Source organism: Hippoglossus stenolepis, chromosome 14 (assembly GCF_022539355.2).
Source record: "Hippoglossus stenolepis isolate QCI-W04-F060 chromosome 14, HSTE1.2, whole genome shotgun sequence".
Lineage (NCBI taxonomy): Eukaryota > Metazoa > Chordata > Actinopteri > Pleuronectiformes > Pleuronectidae > Hippoglossus > Hippoglossus stenolepis.
In genome coordinates this window covers 3,985,034-4,002,667 of record NC_061496.1, presented here as the reverse complement: position 1 = coordinate 4,002,667, position 17,634 = coordinate 3,985,034, and positions in this window count along the sequence as shown.

Sequence of the window (17,634 nt, the reverse complement as noted above, 5' to 3'; positions counted from 1 at the left end):
GTATTCAGTGGACCTTGCAGAAATCCATTAACTTCGGAAAAAGTAAAACGCATTCAGAGAAGTTCAGGGCAGGTAGAAACAATGTGTGTGTGTGAAGCAATCTCAAGGTTGAGTGATGAGAAATGAATTAAACACCGAACTCTGCAGAACGTCCCCGCGGAATGTAAAATATTCTGCAGCAAAACACCCAAGTTTAGACTTTAATTAAAAATGAATGCATATGATCTTGGAAAAGGTTGCTTGTGTCACTCCGGATGGAACAGAGTTTCCAGCTTGTGCAAGTTTGTGTGTGTGTGTGTGTGTGTGTGTGTGTGTGTGTGAGAGAGAGGGTGGAAGGAGGCAATAAATAAAAATACACTCCAGTGCTCGGGGCCACCAACAAAAAGAGCATATAATTGGGTGATGACTTGAAATAGCCTCTATCAGATTAAGGTAATTTAATTAAACTAATGGAGAGCCGGGACTCCTGCCCCTCTTTTTTCTCCACCACACATCTGTCAGTCTCGTTTTAATCACCTATACGTCTGAGTGATTCTGTTTAGGGAGCTGCAAAATGGGTAAACTTCACACAATGGTTATATTTTAAGCCGCTAATCACCGAGCAGAGGAGGAAAGAGGCAGCTGAAGTGGCGAAGACAGCGGCGGGCGAGGAGAATATCAAGATGTTCATCTCAGATAAACTGCACAGTGGCAAGGAATTATTTGATGCCGGAGCCACCGGCAGAGAGACAACAGCTTTATTTATTATGTTGAATGCACTCATGCAAGAGGTTATGCCGGTGAATCAAGTTCAAATATCCTGACGCCTGCACACAGCGGCACCTCGTCATCAAACCCTGACATGTATGAACAGCTTCGGTGTGTTTTGTCTTTCAGGTTTTCCAGGTCAATTATGTGATCAAGTTTGATAAATGTTTGTCAGTGACATTATCCCCAGCCTCTCCCAGAGACTGTGCATAGAATGTTTTTACAAGATGTCCAATACATCGTTAAATGACCTGTTGTGTTTTGTGCGTACGCTGCTGCTTCGCCTAGTTCCTCGGAGAAAGGTGCTCCCTCACTGGCACAAGTGAAAGAAAGGTAGACAAATAACATGAGGTACAAATGTATTCCAATTACGCAAAGAAGGGAAGGTACAGACGACAAGTGGTGCAGTACACTCTCAATAAAGCTGTGAGATCAACTCTAATCTGTAGCTCTGCCTTTTGGCTGTTTTATTCTCATTTGACTGCATATGAAGGGTAATTCACACAAAACTAGAATTGCCCTCAGTGGAGTGAACACCTCCATTAAATTCAATCAGGCTGCACCAAATTAAACACATGTATTATTCCCTGCATCCTTCCACCTTTAGTGGTGATCCGTCCATTGGTTCTTACCTAATCTTGCTTAAGTTACAGCCAACAACGACGAGGGGTGAAATCATAACCTCCTTGGTTGGACATTACTAGATGGGTTCCTTCCAGGCCTCATGCCTACACCACGTTTGAGGGAATCAGTTTAGCGGGTTTTTTTGCATAATCCTGCTAAACAAATAAATCAACCAACCAATAAGCAGACCGACAACAATGGCAGTTGACATTCCTCCACCAAGGCCCCAATCAAGCTGCACCAAATTGCACACATGGATACCAGTCCCCCCCAGTGATTTTCATCAAGGCTCATAAATTATTCTGTGAGAAATTAACAGAAGTGTTGTAAAACACCCGTATTTCACAATGCTGAAGGAAGTGAAACAAAATGATGGGTCTGCAATCCGCCTCGATCAAGATGAGGGGACATAATAATACGCCTGCCTTTTATTTCATCAATATGCAGAAAGAAACAATAATGTTGAACGTCCCAATGTCGAGGAAAGTGCGAAATAATTCCCTGGATCCGTATCAAAATGTCACGGATTCTTTCCAATGTCTCATCCTTCCACCAAGTTTTGTAGAAATGTGTATAATATTTTTGGGGTAATGCTGCTAACAAACCAAACAACCAACCAGCAGACAGTAATAAAATATGAACGTACCAGTAAATACACTGACCGGCCCGTAGGTTTTACATCAACCCGACTCTTGATGTCACCTCGGAGGCAAACAGGGAAATTCACTTTCTTCCTCGAAAGCCCCAGTTGTTCCAGCTCGGTGCAAATTCATGAAACACTCAACTGGTCCCTGGTATTCATCACCCTCCATTAGTAATGATTAAAGTCATGACTCAAAGCGAGAGGATATTGGGAACAAGCTTGGGTATCATTCATGCATGTCCTATGCAATCAGAGCGCCAGATTACCAGCATCCGGCCGCATTCAGCCCTTAAGCAAATAATGAAAATGAAGGAGGGAGGGCGAGGGGGGAATACGGAGGGGAAAAGAGGTGAGGGGGAAATCAGGGCAGAGATAGATGGACTGGTCTGCTGCTGGTGGGAGAGGAAGAGGCTTTGCAGGGTGCAGTGCAGGAGGGAAGGGAGTGAGGGCTGTATGGGTAAAAGAGAAAAGGATGAGGAGGAAGGAGGAAAGCAGCAGGAAGCAGGTAGTGATGAATGAAGGGGTAGGGAGCAGTGACCGATCAGCATTGAAAAGCTGTGCTGCTGTAAACGTGGTGTAACAGTGGAAACGGATTGAGATGTCTGCCGTGATGGAGTGGAGGCTGTGGCCCCGGCTTTCACATCCCAGCTCACCGTTCCTCAGGAGCCACGGCAGAGAGAATACGCTTGAGGAAGAGACAAATCTCCTGACCTTTCCGTAGCAGCCGGGCCTGGATCCTAACTAATATCTCTCCGTGAGCATGACCGATGAATCCTAATGGAAGCTTTGGATGAACAATGACTGAGTCTGACAATGGAAATGATAAATGTCACAACCCAAAAGCCATTAGCTTATATCCGCGGCAGGGAAATCCACATTTTAAGGTACGGGAAAAAATGTATAAGTATGATAATGACTGGTACCTTACCAGCCCACGAAGGCAAAAAGTAGGCCCCGAATCTGACCTCTCTCTTTTTTTGTCTCGTGGAAATGTTTGTCTGATAGAAATGGCCGGTGATTTTCACAGGAACAATGCAATTACACTGCCAACGCCAGGAGAGAGCAACGTTAAGTTCAAAACCAAGTGCAATGGCCATAAATAGCTGGAAGAAATAAAAAAATATAGAGATTAAACCCACTGACACCTGCTGAACAGGCATACAGATCCACTACATAGCCCATAGATCCGGTTTAACCATAACAATCAGGCCCAAATGAAACAAATCTTATATATTGTGACGGAAATCTGAAAATACAACGAGGCTGGAATATACGTTTCATTTGAATGTAAAGGTCACAAACAGTTCAGGTCATAAAAGTCTCAGACAAGTATGTGAAAGTTACTTTTCACCTCCAAAATAGTTTTCCACCACACTTAATACATAGTATTAAACATGTAACTTGCAGTTCTATAGTATTAAAATCCACTTTGAGTTCATCGAGCGCCTCACGGATCCCTCGCAGTCCTTTTCTACGGGACGCGGGGCAACATCTTCTGTGTCCTCTCCGCTCAGGCAGAACTCCCTAACGCTTTCAGACAGATGGCAGATTCCAGCCAGTACTCAAGGACTCGGTGATGGGGGTGTGCCAGCGTCGAGCCCAAATCTATTTATAAATGTAATTTGACAGTGACACTCCACAAAGCATGGAGAAGTGCTGGACGTCCAACCTGCCAGGAGCCCCCGGTAAACAGATCCAACCCTGTTAGCGCGTTGAAGGGCCCTCTGAAGACACGGGGCTGTAAGTACGCCACTCTGGCCATTAGCCACGCACAGGCTGCACGGCCATTGTTATATAATGGGTGACTTGCACACAGGCTGCCAGGGTCATGAGGAGCACGTCCATCATATGTCACGCAGCATGAAAAGGCTCCTCAAGAGTTGGGCGGCCATGAGAGGAGGTTCATTTTCATTTTAAAGGAGGCCCTGTAAAAGATTTCTATTGAAATATATGTTATAAAGTCGCTTTCTATCACCAAATGAACACGATGGTGAATGATTGTATGAGCCATGACAAACGTATGACTGTGTTTATATTAACGATATTACAACGACGACATTCCCAGAAGAAATACACAGATATCTGCCTTCATATCATATTTATTGTCATCAGAATATCGTTGATGGGCTCTGGAATTGCTGCAGCTTCACTTTAAAAGCATTTACATTGACTTTTATTTTTTTATATTGACTCTGATTCATCAAACGTGCGTCTACAAAACAAGACGTCGGCCATTTTTAGGATTAGAACGAGAAGGAGGAGCCACAGTGAGCTGCTAACGATAGAGAAAGGCCAGTTATTGCTTTAATTCTTTATTATTAAAACCAAACTTACACTTGGTCGCAAAATCAGTGATAACGACCACCTGAAATTACAGAAACTAAATTAATTTGAATTCGTACTTTGCACTTGATTCTGTTTGTTTGGTCCATGTCCCATCTGTTAACATAGAGGAGGCGAGGTTTATGAGCCATACTGCAGCCAGCCACCAGGGGCTGATTAATATATTTTGGATTCACTTTTGGGAACTTGGAAGCTCTGAATATACCAAAAAATAGTTTTTGTTAAAACTCTAAACTCTACATTTTTGCATATTCATGTTGTAAAGTGTTTGCTGCTCACGAAACCGTTTATTTGTTCAGTTTCTTCTGGCTCTTTCAGAATAGCGGCCTGTACATTTTTCCAATTAGCTACAGTTCATTATTGAATTGATTTGCATTTAAATGCACAATTAAAGCTAAAAGTCAGCACTTTAAACCACAGCGTGTTGTTTCATTCCAAATCCCACACGCTGGAGCGCAGAGCCGTCACAATGAAAAATCCATTACTCCCGCAACACGTAGAAACCACAGCGTATAATAATAACACGGGCCTGATGCATCCTCCTGTGCACGAGCAGCGACGGGTTTTATGTTTCCCCCTCTTATTGGAAACAGGAGTGGAGCTGTAGCGAGATAAGAGAACAAGCTGAGACAAAGAGAAACTTGATTGACAGGGAAGAATCCAGGCCAGGAGACGTCATGGCAGCGCCCACGTTGATTTACAGGCGATCTCTGGCTGCCACGGCAATGAATGATTCGCACCACAGATGGTGACAGAGAAAGCAACTCACATTACCACAGTGCACGGGCGTACGATTCAGAGCTTGTGAAAAATGGACAAATATAGAATCGAGGTTTTTAATCTACACAAATCAATGGGGCGAGTATTAATTATCTTTCTCTCCTTTGCCTGTCCGCTGTCTCCCCGGTGGGAGGTTGCAGAGCGGCCGACGCAGCTTCTCCACCTCAGCAGGTTTGGGTTTCAGCGCCGGTGTTTATCCTCGCGCTGCGATGACAAACGAGAACAAATGGCGGGCCAGGAGTGCATTAGCAGGGTTATTGGGTTATGTTTCAGCAGAATATCAGCCCCTGACAAAACGCTTGTTTCCCGGAGACTCTCAGAGGTGTCATCAAACAAAGTGGAAAACACAACTCCCACCGTGTAGCGATCCTTCTCAGTGCTTCGGGCGAATGTCTCGTGATGCGCGTGTGGGAAACGTCGAGATGGTTCCCGTTTTAATTAGCAGGCTTTAGCACTGTGGCTTCCTGAACCTTTCTCCGCTGTGGGACCCGAAGAAACAAATACCCTCCTCCAAATACTCAACATGTACTTAGACTTTATTGAGTACACACGCCAGTATGCTTCTTCAAATTTGTCTGATCATGAGACATTCTTTGACTGATGCAATTATCCTATTAAGCAATTTACGTGGAAAAGATTAGTAAGAGCAGGTTTTATGGCGAACAGCCTCAGTATCAAGTGAAATTCTACTTTATTTCCATTTCATCGGAACACTTCAACTTCCTGTGGCCCATAATGGACAAACTGTACATACTTCAATCGTAAAATAAATAAATATCTTATTGTCCAAATCCTCCTCCTTGTTCTTGAGTTTACAACATATTGCACAATCCATTCTCCAGTGTTTATTTACAACTTATTGCGCCATCCCCTCTTTGGTGTTTATATGATATTTATTTCACGTTTTATTTCCTATTTTTATATATATTTTTTAATATGTTCTATATTTATGCTTAGACAAAACAGACAAGAGCAAATTCTGTGTATGTGTAAAGATACTTGGCATTAAAGCCTGATTCTGAGATTCTGTGCAACTCGTATAGATCAAGATAAAATCTGTTATAAAAAATAACCATTAATACCAATGAGCACCAGCTGGTAAATGCTAACAAATGCTGTTATTTTATCTCACTACAATGATCATTTATTCATTAATTCTACAACACAGGGTTTTTATTATATAATTGTAGTTTTAGTCACTTTATAGTTCTCAGAAAATGACAATATGGCAATAAAATAAAGTGTATGGAAGATAAAACAGCACAGATGCCGACGAATAAAGAAAACATGGATCATAAAACACTGAAGCAAGTTTTTGGGATTATTTCAACGACAAGTCGCTCAAACGCACATTCTCCCACAAACAGCGTCTTCGGGCGTTTACTGAACGTTTGCACGGCAACTTCTCCGTGAAATGTACGTCCACAGGTTCACTGGGCGGTTTTAATCTCTCTCCCCCACTCCGGGTCGTCTCTCCAGGTCCAGCGGAAGCGGGGAGGTTCATGTTCCTATGGTGAAGCAACCAGGATGATGGCAGGAAGAATAAAAATCACAAAATAATAATCACGAAAAGATCCACGTTCAACATTTTTTTACTTTATTTTATTCCCCCCCCAGGTGATCATAAAACTCAAGGAAATCAATACTTTAGACCAGTATATGATGCGCTGTATACAACCCTGCTGTAAAACCAGTGTTATATTGTATTTCATTCTTTCTTAGACACTTGCTCATCGTGGAAATCTGTTTTGTTGTTGTTGTGAAAACATAAACTTTGAGGAAAATAGATGATTGCAAATAAATGTACGTTATTTTCCATAAATATCAAAAACAATTGCTTTAAATGATGCTTCAACATGTGCATATAATTAACCTGGGACATTTAAAATATACGATTCATCCTATCAGTGTGGAATGATCCAGTGATTGTAGGAGTGCTCCTCTTCCCGGGGCCTTCAGGAGACTTTGCTGGTGGATCCAGGCGAGCGGCTCTAACGCCGGAGAAGGATGCAGCCATTTGCACCAGCGTCAGATATATGGCTGAGTGAAGAGATTGTGACAAGGCTCTTTGCAGGACGGCAGACAGGTCTGACAATCTCACATTGTGCCGCTACCTGATGAACGGTCTTGGTTAAGAGCAGCAAAAGAGAAAGGGAAGGAAAAAAGGAGGACGTGCGCGAGGAGCTGAGAGGAAAGTTAAGGAGGAAAAATTACAGTGACAGCGTCTCGACAGACAGATTCATCAGCTCCAACATTTGTAACGGTGTGTAAACTATAAAGCAGAAAAACATACCGTGTTTGCAAAGCCAGTGGATGTGGGACACGGAGATGTGGAGCAATTTTGAAGTTCACTTTATTTGAAAAGAATCTCTTTGCAACTTCTGTGCACACACACAGAGGAATGAAGGATGCACAGACTATAACCCGAGCTCCCTTTTGCCTAATTGAGGTGATTGATGCTGTGCACTAACTTGTAACATCCAGAGTTTCATTAAAACAAAATGCAGGAATCAAGATAACGGCACAGGGGGCCTAAATAAAAGTGGCAGCCTTGAAATTGGAGCAGAAGTGTGTCCCAGTTATCACTTAATTCCTAAAACGGAGTATTTGAGACAAATAACATTCGAGGCTGCTCTCACTTTCAGTTTGTAATTAGTCTGGTATCGTCAGCGGCAGAGTTGAGGTCACAGCTGTAATCACGGCTGCGTGGTTTTCCACAGGCGTCAGTATGAGATGATTTGTTGGGGATTTAACGACGCTCGTCCAAATGAAGCGCAGTAAATTGTTTGCGCTGACAAACAGAGCAACTCTGCTCTCGTATCGCCCGTCTATCGCCGTCTAGCAAACGATGGCAGCTGCAGACAAATGGTTCCTCGTATTGAAATAGATTTTTTTAGGCTCCAGCTGCTGAGTTTCTGATAGAAATAGATTCACATTAATTCTGGATCTTGTGCATTATGACGGGAAACAACAGTTTAAAGCACAAACTCAGGTCTGATGAACTAAATGTTCGTCTTATGTCTTTTAAATTCAATATTTGCACCTAAAGTGGAAATAAAAGACAACGTCACAATTTTGATATAGAAATAAATAATAAAAACACATTAAGTCAAATCTGAATTACAGAATTCAGGGAAAGGTAAAGGGGGGGGGGGATAGAAGTTCAGCAAAACACTCAAATGTCTCAGTTTTCCACATTCAACCACAACTAAATTCATATTTAGAAGATTACACTTGGTCTCAGCACATCCATCATCTTCTGCTCCACTATTTTTTATTACCTAACACAATTTAAAACATAAACCACGGACCACACGTTTGAATTCAACACTGAATAAATCAGTGTGCGCGTGTCGAGGCGGCTGCTGTCCTGTGAGTTATGGACAGGCGTCACAGCCTCTGACCTTGGAGGCTCTTACTTACAGAACCTGTCAACAGTGCAAACTCTTTTCACGCTGGAGGGGAAGTCAGTCTTTTTCTAAAGAGCTCCAGGAGGCCGGCTCCTTCCTTTTGAATGGCGCCCGGCGGCGGCGTCCGTGGTGCACTCGGTAGGTGTCCTGAGCACGGAAATAATTGGCCCCCGAGCTGATGAAAAACACCAATGATGCATAGACGTGCAGGAACGTGCTGTACCGGAGAGGAAGCTATTGTGAAAGGGGCTCGGAAATAATAATGAACCGAGTTGTGAGTGGACGTCTGATCTTTATATCTCATATTTATTATGTAAGAAGAGTCAAGAAGCACTATTTCATCTGGTAACACACACACACACACACACACACACACACACACACACACACACACACACACACACACACACACACACACACACACACACACACACACACACACACACACACAGCAGCAGCAGCTTTTACTGATTAACTACTACTTCAATATGTGATGATTGAAATTAGCTCTTTAAGTAATATTTAATCAGAATGAAAATGCACTCACACACGCACTGGATCACTGGAATATGTGAATCTGCCGCCATCCGACCACGACCTGCAAACATTAGCTGATGTTTTCAACGAGCAAATGTTCATTGATGTTGTTTGAAATAGGCTTAAAAAAAATTGTTTATTTAGGAAGAAAATGTAAATGTTCAGTGTAAATAAACAGTTTCATGCTCACATTTGCAGAACTTTCACAAACAAACAAAACCTAGAACGCAAGAGACAAGAAACACTGAAGAGTCTCACATCTTCATCTTCCACCGTTTGTTTCCATTGGCTTTTCCTGAATGAAACAAGCGTCAGTGATTATTTGGATTTCCTCCATCCTGAATTCCAACTAGATGGTGGAAGCTGTGAATGAAGCTCCGACAGAACTTCAACCATTCAACACTTGACTGAAGCTCTTTTCGTCGTGTTCTACAGAATCAGCTGTTTATCTCAATGCACCCAGCTCTTTCTATTTCCACGGCTATAAAAGACCTTCATCCACATTCCCTTTTTCAAATTTTCCCAAAAAATATGTGTTAAGATTTGCACGTAGTTTGGACGGAAGCTGCACTCAAGGCCGACCGGTTGGAGCGGCACCATTGTTGACGTTGTTTTGTGCACATTTGTTCGGCAGCGTCAAAACGAGAAAGGTTTATCCTCATCTGACCGAGTCTAAAGGAGAAATCGCGAAACACTCACACAAACAATGAGTGTCAGAGAATGTCGGGGGAGTCCTGCATTCAAATGCTGTGAATGAAAAAACCCCGAGCGAGCCGCTGGACCGCTGTGTGTTAAGTAAGTAAACACACATTTGGACAAGCTGTTAGATTAGTGAACCCCACGGGACCTGTTGAGGGACGGAAGTGGTGCTTGTGCCTTCAGAAGCTTTAAATACATAAACAAACACAAAACGCTGCGCAGACAATCAGCTGAGAGTTGGTCCAGAAACGTGCAGAAGTGCACAAATCACTGTTCAAAAGGGACTCTGGTTAAAACTCGTTTCATTTAATCTGCCTGTTTGTTTGTTTGTTTGTTTGTTTGTCAGGCTCTCGACCAATCACGAGTCAGTTTCAGCTGTCAGTCCTGGTTTTATGTTATATTATTATGAGATAAGTAATTAGATGCACAAACATTAACACTTGAGAATAACATCAGTGGGATTGTAGCTTCCCTAAAATGACAGAAACCGTCTTTGAGAAACATTTAGACTTTTAGATTTGTTCCATGTCCCATCTGATAACATGGATAAGACAGGGTTTACGACCTATACTGCAGCGACCCACCAGGGGGCACTCCAGATGATTTGGCTTCACGTTTGGGCTGCTGCACATCTGTCCTGTGCTGAATTGCACTTAAATTAAATGTATATAAAAATAAATAAAAACAGATGGATCAAGAAGTTTTTACTTTTCCAGACTTTGCAACATTTTCGTTTTACATTTCGTTTACTGTTTTTGTTCTCAGAGTGGCAACGTGACAATTGCAATATTTAATATTTTATTCATGTAAATTATAACATATTTATACATTGAATTCATGTAATATTCCATAACTGCTCTTTTATAATCTGTTTATTTATTATTTATTCAGCCTATATACTCTATACTGTGTTTACATACGTGTGTTTACTCAGCACTTTCATCACCAGTGGTCGTATGTAACCTTCAAAGTCTTAATATTGCACTATTTGCTCTTTGGTCCATGAGAGGTGATTTTTCGTTCCTCTGTAAACGTTGAGTGAGGATTCACGTCAGTAACGAAGTAAACTTTGAGCTTGAAGACGTCTCGTCTGTCGATGACACACTGAAACAGAACAATGACGCCTCCACGCAGACAGAACCGGGCCGAGAAGTCGACTCTGGTTCTCTCCACAGTCGTGCTTCCAGTTTGTCCTCCTCTATCACAGAGTATCACAGACCAGCTGCGTTGGTAATTATCTGTGTGCGGCTGTGTGCGGTTCACTGATATCACTTCACATCTTTTCTAGGTAATGAGGGTGAAAAAATCTCAAAGGCTTCCTCTGATGCCGTTTTGCAAAGCAAATCGCCCGATGCGATAAGCGTCAGGCTCGTGGAAAACAGCGACGCAGCTCGAGTCCAACACGGTTTCCTGGAGTTAATCTCGGTTTATAAAGTTGACCGAAGGGATTAATGTTTGTTTTTAGTTCAGTGTCAGTGAAGATTTCATTGAACCCTTCACAGATGTTGACAAATGAAACTTTGGAGCCTTCTGACAATAGTTTTTCACTTTTTTGATCGTTCTAAAACTTTTCTATTGCAATAAAACCAGTTCATTATATCATATAACAAATGATTGGTTACAAACAGCATCACACATCACGTGACGTCATTTTCTAGCCTCATAGTGACATCATGATGACATCATTCTTATCATAATGATCTATACAAGCTTTTTGTTATGTCTATAGTCCTATTTATAAAAAGTCCTTTTTGAACTTTGCATGATCTCATTTTCTGACTTCTTCATGATGTCACTGATCTCATGAGATCATAAGATGGAAAATACATTTCTGATCAATATAAGCTTTAGAATGTTTCTATTATTTGTGGAGATTATCTTGGAAAATGTGTTTTCGAACCCTACGTCTGATCTTGATCTTTGAACTTTGACCGATCGGCTCCAAAAGGTTAATCATCTGTATCAAATAATCAAATTCTGGTTCCAGGAATAAACTTCCAGGGTCTTCCAGGCGCTTTGTGAAACATTGGCCGAGAGTTTTGAGAGTTTTTTGAGGTGCCGCCGCACGACAGCCTGTTCAGCCTCTAAAGACTCTTTATTCAGTACATCCTTCACTGGCTGTCCATCCACTGTAACGTTTTATGAAGTGCAACTGCAGCTGCTGCCGCGGCTGCTGCTGCACCAAAGGCACAACTTTCAAAAGTGATGCAGGAATTCAAGGTTGGTTGGTTCCTGGTCCGGGCGATATTACCCTCTGGAGGGAGGGTGCATCAATCTCGCTTGTCTGGAGGAACAAAAGCTCGAGTCTACAGCCGGGGAGGTTTTTGTTTTTATTTATTTATTATACTTCCTCCTTCCTTTCCTCCCCAAAAACCTCCTCCTCTGACTTTCATCAGACGGGGCTCTCGAAATTGCATCAAAAAAACATTAAAAACAGAATAACAATAAAACAAATCTTCAAACAAAAATGTGAAATAAAATTAAAGCATTTCCCTTTGAAGGAAAAACACAGTGAGTGCGCATTGTTCTGTTCCTCTGTATTTTTGTCGGGAGGCTCCGGGACGTCGACTCCTATTTGAATTCTCTCGCACTTAAATTGCAAAATATGCAAACGAGGATTTTTGGAAAAATGATGAATAACTGTTCGCAGAACCACGGGCATCAAAGAGGGGGAAATAATGTGATTTTAATCTCTGACTTATCTGCCAACAAGATGCTTCACTTGGTTCATTTTCCTCAAATTAAGTTACTTGACCCGGAGATTTCGAAAAGATTAAGTCGGGGCACGCAGCCAATTTTGCCATTTCATTTCACTCCCCAGTTCCCAGCTTTGTTCTCGGCCTTATCTCTTCCTGGTGTGACTCTGGGTCCGGCTCATATTTCTCAGACTCTCCTCGCGTGACATCCCTCCGACCACCTTCCTCCCGCGCTCCCAGCAATTACAAAAACATGATTAATTTACTTCTTGCCCAGTTGATGTAGTGCATCCTGAGGCCTGGTGGATATTATGCAGTCTGTCTCTCTCTCTCTCTCTCTTGTCGTACACTCATTCTCATGCACAGCAACCTTTCTTTCACAAGGTCAGCTCCGTGCACGTGATGTACAACAGTAGCTACAGTTCAATGTCCCCGCTCTGCACAGACAGTAAAGTTAACTGTTTGGAAAAAAGGAGCACCGTCATTCTTGGTTTATTCTAATTATCCGTACTGTCTTTTCTATAAATACGCCGGGTCGGCCGTCGCTGGGGAGAGATGAAAAGAGGGGGAGAAAGCTGGAGAAATGAAATGAAGGAGCGGGGAAGGACAGGAGGAGATATGGAGGAGGATGGAGGATGGGGAGGGGGGGGGGGGTTATCTGGGATTGACAAAGTAAGCAGAAAAAAAAAGCACGTGGGAGAAGTAAAGGTGTGAAATCTGAAGGAGGACTTGGCAAAGGGAGGAGAGAGAGGACGACGAAAACAGATAAAACCTTAAGAATGAAATAGTTTTCTTCTAAAAAAAAAAGGATTATTCTCTGTAAACAACCTGGTCACATGGGAGCTGTGTTTATTAGTTGTTTACCTCTTGGAGAAAAGATCTATTACGTCCATATTGTTTTTTTATTGTAGTAAACTACATCGTGAAAGATACGACAGATGCTACTTAAAGGGAAAAACAATCTGAGATTACGAGGATTAAATCACAATATTACAAACATGTGGTCGTAACAGAATAAAGTTGTAATTTTGACATTATTATCATAATATTATGACTTTTTTTATCAATAAATTACAACTTTCTTCTCATAGATTTGACATTTTTCCGGAAAAACATGTTTTTCTTGTAATATTATGACTTTATTCTCATTTACGACTTGATTTTATTTATTACTTATTATTACTCTTTTCCTGTCTATGGCCCTGATCCTCTGTGGTAGAGAGACGAGCCGTCAGAGGGTAAAAACCTTGTGATGACAGGCTCCTGGTGTGTGAAGCTTCTTTCCAACATTTTAAAGATATTTCAGTAAACATCCTTCACACAGAGTCTCTTTAACTACAAAGAAACAAAACAAGGCCTGACAGCGCTTTGTGTGTCTTCCTCTTTTCCTCCCTTTGAGTTTGGTCATTATTCTGCACCGAGCGGAGAGAGGCAGCCGAGTGTTGGCAGGTGAGAGCATCTCGACTCGACAGCTGTCAGAGCCGCTCCGAGTGCAGGGGCAGCATCACCAGCCGAGGCCTCAGCGCTCTGACGGCTCAGACGCAGGTACAGTCGCTGTACAGCAAACACACGGAGCGTGCACGCAAGGGGCGGCCTCGCGCCACCGCACGCACCTGCACGGGTGGTATCGTTGCCATGGCAACCGCTGATTGATCCCCAGAGTTATGCAGAGAGAGAGAGAGAAGGAATATTAATGAAGGAGAAGAAGAAGCAGCGGACAATGAAACATGGAGGGATGGTGGGAGAGAAAACAGCTAATGTACACACTGTGGCTACCTAATGTGCCGAGGGACGGACCAGAGGAAACAGCGTGTGCAGTGATTTGTGTTGGACGACACTGTCACATGCTGGATTTTAAACTGCTGCTTGCCACCGATCGTGAGGACGAGTGTTTGTTATGCACGAAATGTTGGTTGTAATCCACGGAAACATGGGAGGGAAACAAAACAAAACACTCTTCAGAGATGCTTCTGGGACGACGGAGACTCACTAAGCACAAAAAGCTGATTTCAGACTGGTGTGAGTGGGAGTGGGTCCTGTTTTATTTTGAAATCTAACCTTTTCTTAAAAAGTTCCCAAGTCGAACGAGCTTCGAAACAGCACTTCTTTTCAAACCAATGGAGTCGCCCCCTGCTGGTCATTTGACAGAACACAGGTTTCAGGCGCTTTCGCATTGGCGTCACTACGTCCATCTTTATAAGCAGTCAGTGGTTTCTCATGGAGTCCGGATGTAAACGCTGTCTCATGCAGGGTCAAGGTCTTGATTCCTGCAGCGACAGAGGTCAGAGTGAGGATGAGTCTCGAGGACGTGGTTGAATGTCCATGTTTCCTCTAAATATTCAAACATGGACTCTTTGTACATGGATCTCCATGATACAGCTTCTGCCATCAATACTTGTACTCATCATAGTAGCAGCTATACCACTGCCTGAGGTGCTACTTAAACTAGCATTGCCACAAATACTTTTACGAGCATCACTTCAGGTACACATGGTTTGATGCTACTGTTGCATTTAGCATCTGGCTACAATCATCCTGCACCGAGCAGCGTGCAGAAAAAAGAAAATCTCCAGAAAACACTTCAGATTCATATTTGCAGCACATTCCGTGTCTTCACGGCCCTGACGTGTGGAAGGTAGAACGCAGAGCTGAGACATTTTCATATGCAGTGTGAACACCGTGTACGAAATGGGGGATTAGACAACAAGAAACAGAGCCCGAGCAGATAAGAGCGGTATGAGCCACGGAGAAGAAAGTGATGAGTGGATTTGCTGACGCTGTGAGGAAACGATTCTCGGCGATGCATCGGGGAACGTCTCATTATCAGAGATTCTTCTTCTTCTTCTTCTTCTTCTTCTTCTTCTTCTTCCTCTTTTTGGTGGAAAAGTGAAAACATAAATCTGTCAATCTGTGTAGGAACAGACGCTGGCGACCGCTCGCTCCCATCAAACGCTTCTAATCTCAACACCACATGTAAAAATAACTCAGGTGCTCCTCTGTGGCAACATGAAAGAATCCTCTGTCAGTCATTTTCTTTTCTTTTTATTCCAAATGAATAAATATTATGCAGACGAACTTATTTTCCAGAACCTGATTTTCTCCCACATTCATTATTGATGTGTTTCTTCCACTGTAGGGAATCATGGGATGCACAGAATTGCTGCAACAGATCAACACGTTTCCCCATTTTCTCTCTTTGAGGGCGTCGAGGCTCAGCGTGGTGAAACCTCGCCGTCTTTGACTCGAGGCCAGCGGCTCTGTAACCCCACCGCGTCAACCTGGAGACCCGCTGGCCCGCAACTCGTTTATTTTCCTTCCCCCCCCCTTTTTTTTGTTCTGCTGAATCGCTTTTTCCCCGAGAAAGAAGATTATTGTGCCTCTGATAAAGTGTTTAAGTTGCCGCAAGGTCAACGTAATTCCTGCTCCTGATAAAGCAACACAGAGAGACCTGGCGCTCGGGAGCCAGCGGATAAAACTGCACTGAGGGGGAAAGGATTCTCGGAAAAGATAAGAAAGAGGGAGAGAGAGAAAGGGAGAAGACGATGAAGGGAGAGTTTGGGGCGGTAATGGATCGCCAGGTTCCACAGCCAACGGGACGTCATCTGTGATTGCTGCAGGCCTCCCACACAGGAGCAGCAGCAGCGACAGGCCGCTTACTTATCTACCTCGGCCCACTGAGCCTCAAGGGTCGAGTATTATTAGAGATAAATGCTGCATCCCCCGATGAGTGGAGCGACTGGGCCTGATGCAGCAGAGTAAGCAGCAGCACTTTGTACAAACAAATCTGAGGTTACTTTTCAAAAATGCATGTGACAGGTGATATTAAACCAATGTAGATTATTGTCAGTTTAAACTGAGCGAATTCAAATTGTGACAAAAGTGTCCTTTTTTTTATTTATTCCTGCTGTAAATAAAGTTTTTCTGTGACTTCTCAGTTTATTGGATCATTTTCAAACTGTGTTTTATATTTATATTTTATTCACTGTCAGGTTTTGTCTCTGCAGTTTGGCTGTCGAGCAACAAAACAAAGCAACTCTGCCCTCCGCAGTTCAAAACTGAAATTACACTGAGCTCACCTTGTTTGGCTTTGACAGAACAGGGAGGAAAACGTTTTTCATAATGAATTCTTACCTTGATCTGTAGATTGTGGAAACATAAGTGAAGCATTAGAAAATAAATCAGCATGGTTTAATACATTTGAACAACTTGACTCGCATTTTAAACTATGATCTACCTCAGATTTTGATAATAAAACATCAAAGGAACTAGTTTATCATGTAATCCTCAATTAAAACTAAACTAAAATGGATGATTTATAACGAGTCGGGGCGTCAAAATGATTCTAAACATTCACAAATATAAAGATAAGATGAGACTTTATTGATCCCACGCTGTCCTTGTTACAGCAGCAGAGAGTCAACATGAGCCAGACAAGAGAACACGTAAGAATACAACACTGAATAAAGAATGAAATGAAATTTAAGAGAATATGTACATAATACAGTATTCACCTTTTACTACAGAGGGAAATATTATATGCAGAGAAAAGGTACCTGAGTAAAATGCAACAAGAGTATGTATAGTATACTGTAAAAGGAGATATGGAAATATAAATATGCATATACAGACTTAAGGAAGGAGGCATTATTAATTAGTGTATTTGGGACCAAAATAAGTGTATTTAAATGAACTGAAAATAACATTGAGATGCTGTTGAGCTTATTTGCCGGTGACGAGAGGACGTGACGTTGTGGAGCGACACAGATCCGAGGGAGTCGGCCTCAGTTGGTGTTTCAGCATCTTTTCCACGGGAGTGTTTTATTTGCCATCTCGTATCGAGAGCTCCAGGATTACTGTGCTCAAGCAGCTGTGAAATCTCTTACGGCACCTAAAGCCACTGGAACAACTGGTGGCGGCCTTTCCTATTACAGAAACACACACTGGCCGGGGTCCATCTTGAATAACAAGGAGGACCCACACTCACACACACACACACACACACACACAGAGTCAGAAGGATTGGGACCCGTCTTTTTTCGACTTCCAGACACCAACCTGACACGCCACCAATCCAATTTGTGTCAACCTCCGTCCGTCCACCCGTCCCCTGCACCACGACCACAGCAACAACAAAAACAGCAATTCATGTTGACAG